The sequence below is a fragment of the Acomys minous genome, assembly GCF_964271855.1.
Source record: "Acomys minous genome assembly, chromosome: 7".
NCBI classification, from domain to species: Eukaryota; Metazoa; Chordata; class Mammalia; order Rodentia; family Muridae; genus Acomys; species Acomys minous.
In genome coordinates this window covers 23,626,690-23,644,024 of record NC_140488.1, presented here as the reverse complement: position 1 = coordinate 23,644,024, position 17,335 = coordinate 23,626,690, and the positions used below count along the sequence as shown (strand labels likewise).

Genomic DNA, 17,335 nt, shown 5'->3' with positions numbered 1-17,335 from the left:
GGTTGGTACCCATGGGGGCCTCCCCTTCTCTGAAAAGAAGGGTAGTAGAGTAAGGGGAAGGATGTGAGGGTGGGACTTGTAGGAGAGGAAGAAGGGGTCTGGGTTCAGGCTATCAAGTGCTTAAATGAATGAATAAATAAAAAAAGAGTTATTAGCATCCACATTAAACAACCAAAGAGATCCCAAATAAATAAAATAATGATGCCCCTCGAAGCATTGGAAAAGCAAGAACAAACCAAACTCAAAAGCAGTAGTTGGGAAGAAATATTTAAGATTACTGAAGTGTGGGCCAAAAGAATGTAAGAGGCAGAAGATGAGGAAGAAAGTTGTGACATGGTGTCTTCTGGACATGACATAAGTGTTCATAAACTCACTTAGAAACTCACTGCAGCTGTGATGACCTAAAGAAAGTCAAACCAAAAAGACCAGTCAAGAGGCAGCACCAATTGGATCCAGCGATTTTCAAAACAACTGAAGAGGAGATGAAGCAGAGAGGGAGAATGTATTGGGAGTGCTGAGGGAGAATAGGAGATGCCAATTGGGGTAGATATGGCCAAGATGCCTTGTTTACTGTATGAAATTGTCACACTATTAATAAAAAGCCCTCTGACTAAAAGGATCAGAGGGGAAATTAATGAAAGAAAGATAAGCAATACAAAGAACAACAAATGAAAAGTTGGTTTTCTGAAAAAAAAAATAACATGATTTACAAAATATTTTGCATAGATAGATAAATAGAGAGTTTCAGGCAAGGTCTTGGTGTAGTCTCGGCTGGCTTGGAATTTGCTATGTAGACCAAGCTGGCCTCAAACTAATAGAAATCCACCTGCCTCTGCCTCTTGAGGGTTGGGACTAAAGACATGTGTCACTATGCCTGGCACCATTAGCCAGATTAAACAAATAAAAGAGAAAGACAAAAAAAAAAAACCCAAAGTAGTAAAATTAATCAGAAATTATAAACACATACTGTAAATCTTGTATTCTGCCAGGCATAAGGGTATATCCCAGCACTGGGAAGCACTAGAGAGCACTAGGGAGGCAAAGTTACATGGCTTTGTGAGTTCAAAGCTGTCCTGGTCTACGTAGTGAGTTCAAGACTAGCAAGAAAACATAGTGCGATGCTGTCTCAAAAACAAAACAAAGAAACAAAATCTTATATTCCAATAATTGGGAAACTCTAAAACAATTGGGTGAATTTCTAGATGAATATGCCTTGCCAAAATTAAACCAAGAAGAGGCAAATATGGTATTTGTTTTTCTTTAAATCTTGTATTATGGTGTGAGTGTGTGTGTGTGTGTGTGTGTGTGTGTGTGTGTGTGTGTGTGTGTGTGTGTGTGTGTCCATAATGCTCAGAAGAGGAAATCTGATTCCCTGTAACCAGTTACAGGCAGTTATGAATCACCTGATATGGGTACTGGGTAAAAAACTTGGGTCCTCAATAAAAGCAGCAAGTAGTCTAAACTGCTGAGTCATCATTCTCCCACAATAGCTATATACTATAAAAGATCTGGAAGCAGCAATGCAATTCAAATGACAACACAAATATCTTCCGACAAGTAATGTCCAGGCCTAGATGCATTCTCTGTCTGAATTAGCAAAACTTTAAAGAAGTTCTAAAACTGATCATTCTCAAACTAGTCTATAAAATATAAAGGAAAGGAACATTTCCAAACTCTTTTAAGGAACTCAGTACCTAGTTTGAGTATCAGATACAAATACAACAAAAACTAAGAATTCTAGAGCCAGTCTTCCTCACCCAGACCCAAAAATTCTCAATAAAATACTTTAAAATCTGAGCTTAAGAATATATCAGGAAGATCAGTCATTACGAACAAGTTGACTTTATTCCAGTAATGCCGAAATGGCTCATTATATGCAATCAATAAATGTAATGTGTCATATAAATGGACTCAAGGACAGAAATTACAGTATTATCTCAAAAATGCAGAAACCTTTGTCAAAATTCAACATCCTTTCATGAAAAAAAAATACTCCACATACTAGAAAGAGGCACTATATCTCAATGCAATGAAGGGTATTATGATGGACCTATAGCAGACATGATGCTAAGGCAACTTATACAAGAAGAGTTTGTTTTGGCTTATGGTTCTAGAGCAGCCATTCTCAACTTGTGCATTGTGACCCCTTTGGTAATCAAGAGACTCTTTTATAAGGGTTGTATATCAGATATCCTGCATATCAGATGTTTACATTATGATTCAGAACAGCAGCAAAGTTACAGTTATTAAGCAGCAACACACATAATTTTATGATTGGGGAATCACCACAACATGAAGAGCTGTATTAAAGGGGCTCAGCATTAAGAATGTTGAGAACCACTGATCTAGAGTGTTAGGGTATATAACACTAGGGCGGAGGCACCAAGTAGGCATGGCAACTGAAGCAGGTGAGCCCTGAGTTCATATCTTGAACTGCAAGCATGCAGGAAAGCAGAATGGAGAACACGGGGAAAGGCATGCAGCACTCAGTAGCAGAAGGAGGCTTTGTGTAAATTAAAAGTCAGCCTGATCTTGTGTGTGTGTGTGTGTGTGTGTGTGTGTGTGTGTGTGTGTGTGTGTCCCTTGGTACACAGAGTACTATCTAGAGTGTTGAAAACTTGTCATCTTCTTCAAAATGCTATCACACTAGGACCACAAATTTAATCTTAATTTCTTCTCTAAAAACTCTCTGTCCAAACACAATTACTCTAAAATTTACGGTGTCAGTGTATGTATTGAGCCTCTGGAACATTTTGGACTATAATTTGGCCCTAGTCTGCTTGACAGATGTGATGTTTCCCCAAAATATTAAGAAGCATGCTTTCTATACTAGACGGGGCACATTCCTTTGCTTAGAAGTTACAAAGACCTATGCAAATATACTGTAATAAAGGATGACACACACACACACACACACACACACACACACACACACAGGAAATGGCAAAGGAATAGAATGTCAGATTCAACTATACCACAAAGAAGGTAGTAACCTATAAATTGTATAGTTAAAAAAACGACACAGAGGTGCAGGCTTCAGGCTATTTGAAGGGTTTTACCCAAACATGGATATTAGACTAAATCACATGATTTATATAAATGATATGAATAAAAATTAAAAACGAAGAATTGAAGAGATCCCTGTATGCCTTGTTTTCTCATTTTGGACACGTGGTAGATATCATGGCTTTGAAGACCGTGAAAATGAGGGAGCAGGCTTTTATTATATTTAAGGAACTGGTCTCATCCACAAAAGCTTTGAGACAGTTGCAAAGATTTCCATTTTATGGTACAGCGATGAGAATTCAGTATGTAAAAACAGATTCTGGTATAATATCTAAAATGCATAGCACTTTTGCTGACAAGGAAAACCAAAAGAAGAAAGCTAAAACCATGGAACAGGCTGCAGCAGCTGCAAACAAAAAAACCTGGTCAGGGACTACCAAATCCAGCTAACTCTCAAGGAAATGGAGCACCAAACCCTCAGGTCCTTTATTATCCCCAAACTATATCCTATTCCTAAATAACTTACCAGAAGAGATGAATAAGATGATGTTATCCAGGTTGTTCAATCAGCTCCCTGAGTTCAAGGAAGTTTGCTTGGTACCCTGGAGACATAACATTGCATTTGTAGAATTTGAAAATGATGGGCAAGCTGGAGCTGCCAAAGATGCTCTACAAGGGTTTAAGATCACACCATACCATGCTATGAAGATTACCTATGCCAATAAATAACTATGGAATGCCAGTTTTAAAGGACTTGGTGTTATTTATAGTGTTTGCTTTGATCGTGTTATTTATAGTGTTTGCTTTGATCACATTCAGTGAAATTGTTTTAACTGGTTGGAAGTGAGGTTGAAGTTTGTGGGAGAAAGGCACAAATAATAACTAAACGTATTGGGAGAGCTCTACTAGTATCATAGAAGAAAACAGATTTTTTTTATTGACAAGAATGTTATAATAGACAAAGATGCTATATCAATGATATCCATGAAAAAGACACCTAATATGATGGCTTATGCCTTTCATCTCAGCACTCAAATCAGGACAAACGAGTTGTTCAAAGCCAATTGTAGCTACAGAGTGAGACTCTGTCTCAAAATAAACATCATAGGACCTGGAGAGATAGTTCAGTGACTAAGAATATTTTCTGCTCTTCCAGAGGACCCAAGGTCTGTTCCTACCTATCATGATTGGTTGTTCATGACCATCTGTAATTCCAGTTTGCGGGTATCTGATGCCCTCATTTGGCTTCTGTGCACACCTGCACACACAGTGAGACACAAAATACTAATAAAATAAATCTTAAAAAGAAAAGGATGACTGAAATGGCAATTACTGACAACACTACATCTTTAAGGAGATGCATTCCTAATGAAAGTGTTTTAGCATACATGGCAATGATTGTGACAGTCTCTTATATGATTAAAATATGGATCTGTGTATTAATTGACAATGCAACTCCTGGATAGTTACAAAAAATAAAAATGTCTATTCCTAAAAGTCTTCACCTGCACTTGTAACAGCTTTGTTTATAACAATCCACATTTGCTAATAAGCAAAATAAGAATATGATTATTTTGTTTTTTGGGGGGGAACAGGGTTTCTCTGTGTAGGCTCGACTCTCCTTGAATCTCTTTGTAGACCAGGCTGGCCTTGGATTCACAGTGATCCACTTGCCTCTGCTTCCCTGAGTGCTGAGATTACAGGCATGTGCCACAGTGCCTGCTTAAGCCAAATATTCTTAAGTGAATGATAAATGTCTCACAATTAGGATACCATTCAGCCATAAAAGAAACAATTCACACACACATGCACACACACACACACACACACACACACACACACACACCACCACCACCACCACCACCACCACCACCACCACCACCACTACCACAGCCACAACTACCACCCCCAACAATAACATTAAAGAATCTCAAAATTATTACATTGAGTGAAATAACACACTCTCAAAAGGTAGTGTTTCCTATGTTTTTATTTCCATAACATTCTGAAAAGGCAAAACTATAAGGATAGTGAACATACCAGTAACTCCCAGTGGTTAAACGTGAACAAAGTATAATCATAAAAGAATTGCACAGGGAATTCTTTACAATGGAGGAAATCCTCTAAAATGATGGAAATAATGATGTTCTGTATCCTCATTGTGGTAATGGCTACATAAATATATACCTGTGTTAAAACTCATGGAAGAGTTGTACAGATAAAAAAATCTAAATGACTTTATGACAATCCAAACATAAACTTGAATAAATTAAAATGAAAAGAGGAGGAGCTAAGAAGGCTTTGGGTCTGGAATAGCATGTCTATAATAATCAGTTTCATCTATAAAGTCAACAAAGACTTGTCATAGTCTATAAAATCAAGTAAACTAGGAATGGAAGCCATACAATAAAGCATGCATGGATGAAGCAGAAGGACAGCAAAAGTATGTATGTAAGTGGGAAAATGAGATAGAAAGGGACTATGCATGCTGGTCTAAATGAGTCCATAGCTGAGGTGAGGCAAACTTTAGTTCTTCACAGCCATGGTAGTTACTTTCTATCTCCTTTAGTTGGGAAAGTGGATTGATTCTAATGCAGACACATGCCAGATGGTACCAAACTTCCCAGAGTTGCTTTGCAGATGCCTCAGCTGAACCTTACAGTATCCTCAAAACCATTCCATAACCTTGTAAGCCCCATTGTTATGTTGAGAACAACACATTTTTTATAAGCTTGTTCAAATTTGTTACAAGGGAAATCAAAATTTCCAGCCTTGTCTTCTAGTTGCTATGTGCCAAAGCATGTCCTTGAATCAAATGAATATCTGCAGTTTTGGAGATAGAGTTGTTGTGTGAGCTGTATTCCTCATTTGACAGCAACAGAAGTTATGCCACATCTGCAACGAGTATTTCTGCTATTCTAGGTCACTATCCAAATTGCAAAATAATAATAAGAGTATTGGGAAACACCGTGGAAGGGCAGTATGGAAAATGATTTTGAAAAGTGTGGGATGACACAACATTTCTGTACAATAAGAATTGTCTCCATCCTAAAGAAATTTGCTAATAAGCTGGATAAGACTAGGGCTGTAAGTGTTATAAGAGAAATGAGCCACATTAAACGCTACCCAGCTGGGGGTCTATCTAGATTTATACTTAGTTAAATACCACATTAATAGGAAATATCTTAATGAATGAGTCTATGCAAGTAAGGGTGGTGGTGATAGAAAAAATTTTCTGCACACTGGGTGTTTTTGGAAGAACCACATCTTGTATAGTATTTTTCCTCTATTTCTTTTTTTACTATTTACTTTTTTACATATACATTTATATTATTATACATATATAGAATAAACTACCTACAGCAAGAAGAACCACAAAAAACCCAGGAATTATATAACTGTTACATCCATAGTCTTTTGGCTATTTGTATTTGGCAACCTTGAATAAAACACCTTTCCTATCTTGGTGCATTTAAAATTCTGAATGTAAATCAATATCTATCATATCTCATCATTATCAACTTAAAACATCTATCTAGACCTAAAAACATCTTAACCCCTAAACAACTAAGCTTCATTGTAAAACTAAACTATCTGGTCTTGAACTCCATCAGAGACTTGAGAAGGAATAAACTTGATTACCTGAGTATACGGGAAGTGCAGGTTAGCAGCTTCTGAAATGAGAAGATGACAGAGACAGTTTGCTGCCTGAACAGTCACCCAGAACTCACTATAATGTTGGAGCATCTTCTTCAACCTTCTGGCCCAGTATATCTGGGAGACATATTTGTGAGGCAGGAACAACTGAGGACTTGCTTACCTTGTCTTGGCAGAGTTTGGCTGTCAACTCTGCCTGCATCCAAGTTTGGCCATTTATAAACAGATTTCTGTCTGTGGCAGAAATGAGGAAACTTTTCCCAGTGGCTGGTTTGCCACATTTGAATCCATCTCCATAAGGAATTTCTTTGATGCTCATCATCTTCTCTGAGGCAGGCTGGGTGGTAGTCTGTCTTTCTTTACGGAAAACCCCACATGACAAAATGTTGGACGATGTTGATTTTCAAAATGCCTCTGAAAGTAAAAGGAGTTGTCCCGGCCTGTGGGACAAATCGAATCAGAGTTTACCTGAAAGAGGGAGTGGGGATTGAAAGTGGGGGGCAGAGATGTGGGAAATAATGAGTCAAGTCTGGAAATTTCTGATCCAGACTTCTTTTAATGTGGACTAGTAAGACTTTATATAGCAAGGTCAACAGGATCTGTTCTAATCCCACTCTCCCTAGCCCCCAGGCAAGAATACAATAGCCTGAATAGCTCCCTGTAAGAACTTCCTTAATCCTCTGGGTAGCTCCCTGTAAAGACTTGCCTATTTCTTTCAAAGGTTAAAAAAAATCAAAGATAGCCTAGAACACAAGATCTCCTTCGGCAAGGGTCAACAACTCTAAGGTCACAGTGTGCAGCCTAAACAGGGGATTTCTAACATGGGGGACAGGGAGTGAAACGAAGAAGAAAGCCATTAGAATCAGCACAGAGGAAAACAAAGGAAAACTTTAGAAGATGGTAGAAATTTTCTCAAAGGGCTGTGGAAAGAGACCACTGAAGCAGTGTACTGCTGAAGGTCATGCAGGAAGGAACCCCTTGGGATTGTCAAATCTCAGCTATGAGAACTGTAATTCCCATCAGCAAGAAAGAATTATTTCTATTAATTTTAATTATCAACCAATCTGATCCCTGTTTCTGCTGTTGAACATTCTACATGGGTCACATGCCTTGTTGTATAGTGTTATTTGACTTAAAATGTCAATAGGATTTTAGAGTAGTAATAATAAGAAAGTAAAAAGGCTTATATATTTCCCCAGTTAGTCACCTTTTCTGGGGCTCTTCATATTTCCATCTGGTATCATTTTCCCTTCTGCCTGAAGGAAATCCTGGAACATGTCTTGTAGTGTCAGTTCCTTGATTGATGGGTTTTCTTTTTCCCTCATTATGGGTCATATTTTCCTTCTTCTCTGCACACCTGGCAACTTCTGAATGGGTGCCAAACACTGTGAATTTTACCTTGTTGGATACTGTAGAGTCCTGTAAATATTCTTGAGCTCTGTCTGAGATCTTGCTAAGTTATTTGGAAATAGTTTCATCTTTTGGGTCTTGCTTTCGTGATTTGTTGGACAGTCCCTGAGTAGTGTTTAGTCTAGGGTTACTTCTACCCTGCTATTGAACAGGAGGACTCTTGTAAGCATTTCGGCCTATGGCCTGTGAAGTATAAAGCCTTCCAGTCAGGCTAATTGAGAATAAGCACCATTCTTTCCCTGTGTGTGCACTAAGTGCTGATACATCGAATCCTCTGGGTGCTTCTTTCCCTTGCCTGGGTTATCTTCCTCATATGCACATGCTAGAAGATGCTTAAGGTGAGTCCTCTGCACACCTCCCCAGTTCTCTCTGCAGCCATCTGCACTTCCCTAATACAGTGTTCTTCTGGAATTCTAGCTTCCTGCTAGGTTCTGTGTCCTCTCTGCTGGCACCATCCAGAAACCCTCTCAGGTTTACACTGGTGTCCTCATTTATGTGACACTAATGATCCCCAGACCTTGTTGTTTGATTTCCAGTATTAGGAAAACCATTTTTCATAGATTCCTGCTTGGCCTTATTGTTTCTGGCAGGAGGATGAATCTAAAACCCTTTACTCTATGTCGGTCAACAGTGAGAATTCTTACTCTCTGGGCTTTGACAAACAACTGTGAGCAATTCTGATACCCATTTCTTAGGATTTCTTAGGAGCTTGTTCCTTATACCTTTTAGACTTCTTGTTTTCCTAGAATCTCACATCAAAGATTTCTACCCAAGTTCAGAGCTTCTCTCTATGCTGGCGCATCTTTATTTTGATATTTCATTTTATTGCAGAAACCCTGAAAAGAATATTGCTTAATAGTACTTTTGTAAATATGTTTCTGGAGAAATAGAACATGTTTTAAGATTTTAAGATCCAAAGTTTTCACCCTCATCATTGCTTTTATTGCTGTTTCTTTGGGGCTTTGGGTCCCCAACCTTGGTGTTGCTTGGTTATTTGGGGTACTTTGTGCTTCTATATGAACTTGGGTTTGTTCATTTTGTTTTTCTTTTATGGATTTTTTTGTTTCAGTCAAGAAAGTCATTGGGGTTTTGATGGGGAGCTCATTGAATCTGCAGTTCATCTTCTGTATAAGCCTTGGATTTACTGATAAAAACATACATATGTTGAGTATTTGCTACATACCACAAACCAAAACATCAGGCTGGGTAGTTTTATGTCATCTTGACACAAGCTACAGTAATTTTGGAAGTAGGAAATCAGTTGAGAAAATGCTCCCAACAGATTGGCCTGCGGACTAGTGTGTGATGCATTTTATTGGATGATGATGATTGGTGTGGGAGTGCCCAGAATGCTATGGCAGTGACACCTAGGGCTATGGGTCCTGACTGATGTAGGAAAGCAGGCTGATAAAAACAGTAAGCACAACTCCTCTATAGCCTCTTCATTAGCTCCTGCATCCAGGCTCCTGCTATGTTTGAGTTCCCTCAACTATGGACTTTGTTGTGAAACTGTAAGCTGAAATAAATAATTTTTGCCCCACCACCAGTTGCTTTTGGCCATGATGTTTTATCTTAGCAACAGAAACCTTAACTAAGAAAAGCAGTGAGGAACTAGACAAAATGTATTTTCTTCTGTCTCAAGTAGTCTATATTGTGGGATGAGTAGGCAAAAGGAGTTAACATAATTTTTTTTAATGAATCAAGCACATAAGTTCAACATAGCAAGCTCTGAGTACAGGTCAGATAATAATGCAGCGAAGTTGTATTTTTTGATTGGGTGTCTACAGGTCTCAAATAGTAGATGATACTTGAGCAAAGATCTGAAGGAAATGGGAAGATGAGCCAAGCAAGTACTGTGTGGGAAAAGAATAGCACAAGCAGAGACCATGTATGTGCAAAGATACAAAGCTGATGCCTAAACAGTTATGAATAGCAAAGTGACTTGTGTGACCAAAGAGGGTACAACAAGGGGGAGTCAGCTGGACAGGAGGACAGATAATGCCAACCATGAAGTGGAGAGAGGGCTTTGTGTTTTATTCAGACAGACCCAGGAAATCATTGGAAGTTTTAAGCAGAGGAATGAGATGATAACAGTAATGTTTTATTGAGATCACTTTAAGAACTGTTAAGAAAATGAACTAATTGTGTAGAGAGGACAAGGGATAAACTATATCAGCATGTTAAGAGATTTAGTCATAGTAAAGCTGGTAAGAAGTGATTGGAATTAGCACATCTTTGGTAGGTACAAGAAACGGGTCTTGCTGATGAACCTTTTTACTTTATTATTTATATGTATTGTTGTTTTGCTTGCATGTATGTCTCTGTACCACATGTGTGCCAGGTGCCTTCAGAGGCCAGAAGAGGGTGTTGGATTCCCTGGATTTGGAACTGCAAGTGGTTGTCAGCCACCATGTGGGTGATAGGAATCAAACTTGGGACCTTTGGAAGAGCAGCCATTGCACTAAACTGCTGAGTCATCTTTCCAGCTCCCCAAATCACTTCTTTTAATATTCAAGGAAAAGCATGACCTAGAGCAACTGAAAGAACAAAATTATTATTCCTGACATAGATTAAAAAAAAAAACTAGGAAAAATCAGTTTTGTGGTAAGCAGATCACAAGTTTTGGACATATGAAGTTTAAGCTGTTGGCTAGATAACTAACTGGTGATACTTGCTGATGTATGAATATGGAGTTCTTTGGAGAGATCTGGGCTGCACACACACACACACACACACACACACACACACACACACACACACACACACACACACTTTGGAACTATAAGCGTGAGTGATAGCTCTTGCAACAAAGAAGAAGCCCCAAGGTTGAACTCTGTGGAATTTTCATATTTAGAAGCCAGGGGGTAAAGATGAAATTAGCAAAGGCAATTGCAAAAGAACAGTTAGAGAGGTGGAACAGGGTGTCCTGAAAGCCAAGTTTAAAAAGGACAAAGCAATAGGTTTTGTCAAATGTGGCTGATGGATTAACTAAGATAACTAAGAATGAATTGCTTGTGCTGGGAGGACATTGATGACTTTTATAACTGCCGTGTCAGTGGAGGGACAAACTCAAAGAATGATTGGCAATGGTTCACGAGAGAACTGGAACTGTGGGACTTAAGACAGGGAATCTATCACTTCCAGGGAGTTTTGCTGTAAACAGAAAACCCAGGGTGGCACATAGAAAGGGAGATTTTACTGTGTAGTGTTTTCAACCAGAAGAGACATGCTTGATTGAGGGAAAATTCAGACAAAGAAAGAACAATTGGTAATATAAGGGAAATATCAAAGAAACATTTGCGTGGTATCCCTGAACAAGGGAGAGGTCTTTAGCTGCCATGTACAAACTGAGGACCTCGGCAAAGAAAGGTCAGGATGATGTATCCATAGTAACAGAATAAAAGGCCAAATATAATGGGATAGGAAATGAGCCCATATTATGAGCTTCTTGAAAAAGAAAAAACAAAGCTCTCTGATGGCTTCTATTCTTGCAGTGAAATGATCATCGAGACAAAAGCCTGAGAGTACACATTAAAAGGATGGGTTGTGTTAGTCTTTGAGGTAAAAAGACAAGATGAGAGACAGTTGTCTCTGAGATGGCAGAGAGAGTGCCCTGGGTAGTGGTCTTGGATAGGTAGCATTAGTAAGGATACACTTATGTTTCATGACAAAAATACAGAGTAAGGTAACGCCTCAAGATTGTAGATTTTACTATAGCTGTGGAATCCAAGTTTGGGGCTGGATAATATTGATGTATATTTCATTAAAACTTATGGAAAATCTTACATTGCCCACTAACAATATTAATAGATTATCTCAAATAAGAAGTGGTATTGAAAAGTAGCTTCATGAACAAATGAATCTCCATAAGACATCATGTCTGAGCTATATCCATAGTTGTCCACATTCTTACTTGTCAAGAGAGAAAATGTTTAAGAAAAGTTGATGGTACCCAACTCCCTATCCTTTTACACCTCTATGTTCCATGATTTCTGGCCTGTTTTTTCATCTTGTACTCATTGATTCACTCACTAGTTGATTTTTTTTGTTATTTTGATAAAACACCAGAGAAAAGCAGCTTAATTAAAGAAAGGCTCATGATTTGACAGAAGCGAGTCCATCCTGATGGAGAAGGCATGGAAGTAGACACTTGCTTACACCTGGGTAGATCAGAAAGTAGACGGGAGCCAGGAACCAGGGCTGGGCTCTAGAACATGACTATCCACTCCTGCTTCACATCCCCTACATGTGAACTTCTTCCAATTAGACCCCTAAATCTCAGAGGTTCAACAATCTACCAAAATAGTGCTACATACTGGGGACCAGCTTTTCTAACAAATGAGTCCCTGGAGGAATATTTAATACTTAAGCCATAAAAATGTCCACTAGGTAAATGACTCAATTGATGAAGGATGGGTAACCTTGATGTCTTGACCTTGGCCTCTTCCTCCTATCTCTTTTAGGCTATGACTGCTTATGTGGGCGCTGGTTTTCTCATTACCCATTTCCATAACCTTAATGGGATAGAATGCTTTCCAATGGAATCAATCTGACGACTTTCATAAGGCAGATAGCACAGTGAGGTACTGATTGCTGCTCAAGGCAGGACCTGGTTGTACTGATAGCTTTAAGTAGTAAAGACGTTTAATTTGATTTCTATTTACTTGATCTTTGGGTCTTTCCTTCAACTGGCTCTAACCTCAGGTAAGAAATACACAGATATTCTTTAATCACCTCAAATTCTCATGCAAGTTTTTACGGTACTTAAAATGATATGTTATTTAATTAAGGCAATAAGTAATAGACTCACATAACATGAAGCTGTATATGATAAAGTAGAAAACTAAAAATCAACGCAAAATCCAATATGTGCTTGTTGTTTGAATGTGAAATGCCTCCTACAGGCTTATGTATTCCAGTGCTTGTTTCCCAGTTGGTAGCATTGTCTCAGAAAAGTGTGCTTCCTTTAGGAGATAGGCCTACTGGAAGAAGTAAGTCTCTAGAGGCAGGATTTGAGATATTATAGCTCAGCCCCATTGCCACATCTTGTAGGACCAAGATGTGAGGAGGTGAGGAGTTCTTGCTACACACTACTGGCACCATTTTCCCCCTCCACTCAAACTCTAAGCCACGAGGAACCTTCCTTCCTGAATTTGCTGTTTGCCAAGTGCTTGGTCACAGCAGCATGAACAATAACTAATGCAGTGTTCATGATGTGTATATGAAACGCAGAACTAGAGGTGGCAATCCAAGCAGCTCAAGATAGACCACAAGCTTTGTCTTATTGCTAGCACATCTCTGAAAGTTGTTACTTCATTGCTAAAAACACGTCATTGCAAAAAAATTACAATCCACTCTCTACATTTTAACTTTACAAAACAAGATGCAGACTAGTTAGCATAGAATTAGATACTTCCCCACAAAGAAGTCCCTAAGAATAGCAATGGTGATGCTAGCACTCATGATAACTTTGGCAAGCCCCAACATTAAAAAAAAAAATCCATTGAGAATTTCATGGATGCATACAATGTGCTAGGATAAAATCAAGCCTTCCTTCACATCTTTCTCCAATTTTCTAATGTTTTATCTTTAGAAGCTGAGTGAAATTAGTGCTGCAACACAGTCATAACTTTAGTGCCATCCACTGAACTATAGGTGACATATCCAGCCAAATCATATCTTCAGTGTTTCATACATAATAACTTCATAAGGTAGGTAGTCTTCTCTCTATGCAGAAACTCAGACAAAGTGAATTATACTTGGCTGAGGGTACACAGTAAGATGGCAGAGCAGAAACTCTGGCTCAGGATCTCAGATGCTGAAAGTTGCCTTTTTAATTTTTAACAATTAACACACTCATTTTATTTATTATTTATTATTTATTGTGTGTGTGTGCATGCACCCTACAGTGTGAGCGTAGAGGTAAGAAGACAACTTTCATAGAGCCTCCTGTTGTCTTCTACCCTATGTACCTGGGGGATTGATCTCAAACCATCAGTCTTGATGACAAGTGCCTTCATGCACTGAGCCATCTTGGTGGCTCCAGCCTATTTTCCTCCTAATTACAGAAGTAACACTAAGGTGTGTACCTTGGAAAATTGCTGAAACCCATAGAAGTAAAGCCATGGTTCCGAGTGAACCCCATAATCTCCTCTAAGCAACAGGAGTGTACAGGCCATGGATGATGAAACGATGAATGTATACACACTCACTGGAGATTTTTTTGTTGTTGTTGGTTAAGTCTGAAAATAAAATTCTTGGCAGAGAGCTGAGGGAATTCTGACATCTCACCTTTAGTCAATAAAGTAAGTTATAATATACCTAATTTATAAAACAGCAACAACTGGAAATGTGCATTCTAATCTTATTAAATGGGCCAGTGGGACTTGGGGTAGCCTGAACTGTACCTGGGAAATTGTAGGGGCATGGGAATCCTGCCAATGCTTTCCAGTGAGGTGAGGTAATCCCATAAGACAAGCTCTTTGTGGCCTGGATGGTTCTCTATGCTGTGCTTTCAGCAGTGAGTGGAAGACAGCTTACTGTGAGTCTCCAAATACTACCTAGGGAGGTGCCTTCATCTTGCATATTATTTTTACCCGTTGTTGCTTTTAATTCATGACTGTACAAAGAAAAAAAACCATGGAAGGGAAGAAGAAAAACTAATAATCACTAGTGTTTCCTTTTATCCTCTTTCATTGCATAAAGTGGGGATTGTCTCAGTTGTACAAACAAGGATACTGAGGCTGAAATAGGAATTCATTTGTTCAGGGTCTCAAAGTGGTCAAATCGTGAGGACGTGAGTGAAATCTTCATTTCCTCATTTTAAAGTTAATTCTTTTTCAGTTCTACCCTTTTGGGGAAGACTGGGATGCAGAGACTTTGATATATTCAAGTCTTGTTTTATTCATTAATCATTCTGATTTTGAAGTGTTCTCAAGACAGCATCCTAGCATCTTTATTTTCCTTCAAATATAACTAACTTGTTATTTGAGAAATTTGTACACTGTTCTGTGATCATATTCAACCCCTCCCCAAACTCTTACCAGGTTCACTGTCCCCCTCCAGCCCCAATTTCCTATACCCATGAATCTGTGTGCTGTAAAAAAAAAAAGCCATTAAGACCAATTTATGCTACCCAAATATTCTTGAATGAGTGACCTTGTACTGTAGCATGATTAGTTTACCAGGGGCTATACCATTCATCTCCTAGCAGCGAACCCTTGACAATAGCTCCTCAGCTACAGATGGGACTGCCTACATTCACCATCAGTGATGGGATTTGTTATGTCTTGGACTTCCACAGACATTGTTCACGGAAGGCACCACCTTTCTACACAGCCCAGGTATTTTCTCTCAAACGCACTATACTCCTAACTCAACTCCTGGAATACTGGGGTTACTGGTGACTGTCACTACATACATTTTAAAAGTGAAGAAACAGAGCTCAGGGCTTACCTGACACAAGTTTCACTAACTTTCATCCAATTGGATGCTAGGAAGCAGCGTGGACTTTGCTAGTCCCAGCAGGCTCTTGGTAAGTAATTTTGCTGTTCGCTTCAAACGGTCCACACTACACTCTTTGTCTACTGAGCTACAGAGGAGGCAGTGCAAATATCTGGATCCCCCCTTGGAAAGTTTTGACAGCATCGTGATGAACACTTTCTGTGTATGAGTCACAGGCCAGTACTGTGTTCCCTTCTTTGAAGTGAAAAAATAAACACTGGTGGCTTGAGTATAATTTTAGCTAGAAAATTCTACTTGAGCAGAACTCGAAGCTATGAGCATCTCGGAAAGCCCAGGACATGAAAGGTCTTCACTCATGGTCTTTACTCATGAACTGGGAGAAACGGGGATAGAAATGGAAGGGTACTTTCCTCTCGATTTTCTGCCACTAACTCTAACCGTTCCTATAAGTGGTCAGCATGGAACTTTGTAGACTATTCTTTGTATGTGTACAACTCTCAAAAAATAAATTTAAGGCAAAGATTGGTAAATTTAAGCCATGAACTTTAAGGCCTCTGCTGAGGCCTAAAATCAGGTCTTGCTACTGATGATACATGGCTCCTTATAGAAAATGTGAAAATAGAGCTGGGAGTGGGACTCTTTGGTTCAATGCCTGGTAGTCCCCCACAAAGATCTGCTTTCCATTCACAGCACACCCAAAACATAAAAATAAAAAGATTTTTAAAAAACACCCCAGGACTCTGCAATCCTGAAGGAGCAAGTGCGTGTAGCAGTTCTCACCCTGTGTAACAGTAAGTGGAGACAGAGTCTTAATAGCCATTGACTTTAAGTGCATTTGATCACTGCCTACCCAGCTCCAGGATCTGTGCTAAGAGGTGCCAATCACAAGACTATGATGACAACAGATGTTTCCAGAGCCTCCTGGAACCTCTGTGTGACCAGCTCCCCAGCAGCAGGACACATGAGAAGGGGCATGATGAAACTGAACGCAGGGGATATGGTACCAGGGAAGAACTGGGGGGCGGGGAATCATAGAACTGCCTAGGCAGGCCTGAAGACATTCTAAAGAGGCATTTGTGTTTCTCCTTTTACTCTCAGACTACTGAAATGATGGTCCTCAAGCAATTAGAAATTCCCTCAGAAATCTCTTGCTGGGGAAGGAAAATACCAAAGCCTGGTACCAACTGGATAATGAACTTGTCTCCCAGGAAGAAATTTCATGCATTTCTGACAAGTTGTCAAGCCATCTTGCAAGAGAGACTAGCTGACCATGATGAGTTGGGACCACAACTTGACCAGGACCACTCAGGCATACCTCTCACCCTCTATTTAAACCTATGAATAGAGATGGAGCAGGGAGGGGTCTCCGTACTTCTCTGCTTCTTTCCCCAATGTGGCCACATAGAATACATCTCTCTGTGTTTGGTTTTCTCTACCAAGTGTATCTCTAGTTGAATCATTGCGGTGGCTTATTTGTCAAAAATCAGGTGTCTGTAAGTGGGTGAGTTTATTTCAGGTTCTTCATTTTCATTCCATCGATCCACCTGTCTGTTTCTATGCCAGTACCATGCATTTTTTTTTATTACTGTTGCTCTATAGTACAGCTTGAGATCAGGGATGGAGATTCCTCCAAAAGATCCTTTATTGTACAGGATTGTTTAAGCTAGTCTGGGTATTTAGTTTTTCCATATGAAGTTGAGATTTGTTATTTCCAGGTCTGTGAAAAATTATGTTGCAATTTTGATGTGAACTGCATTGAATCTGTAGGTTTCTTTTGGTAAGATGACCATTTTTGCTA

At 39.2% G+C, this 17,335-nt stretch overlaps 1 pseudogene across 1 annotated transcript; it reads left to right on the top strand.

The window, feature by feature from the left end:
• The first annotated feature begins 3,065 nt into the window (after positions 1-3,065).
• On the top strand, positions 3,066-3,735 carry LOC311601834 (U2 small nuclear ribonucleoprotein B''-like; annotated as a pseudogene). The gene has a single exon. The product of its transcript is annotated as a U2 small nuclear ribonucleoprotein B''-like (transcript).
• The last annotated feature ends 13,600 nt before the right edge of the window (positions 3,736-17,335 follow it).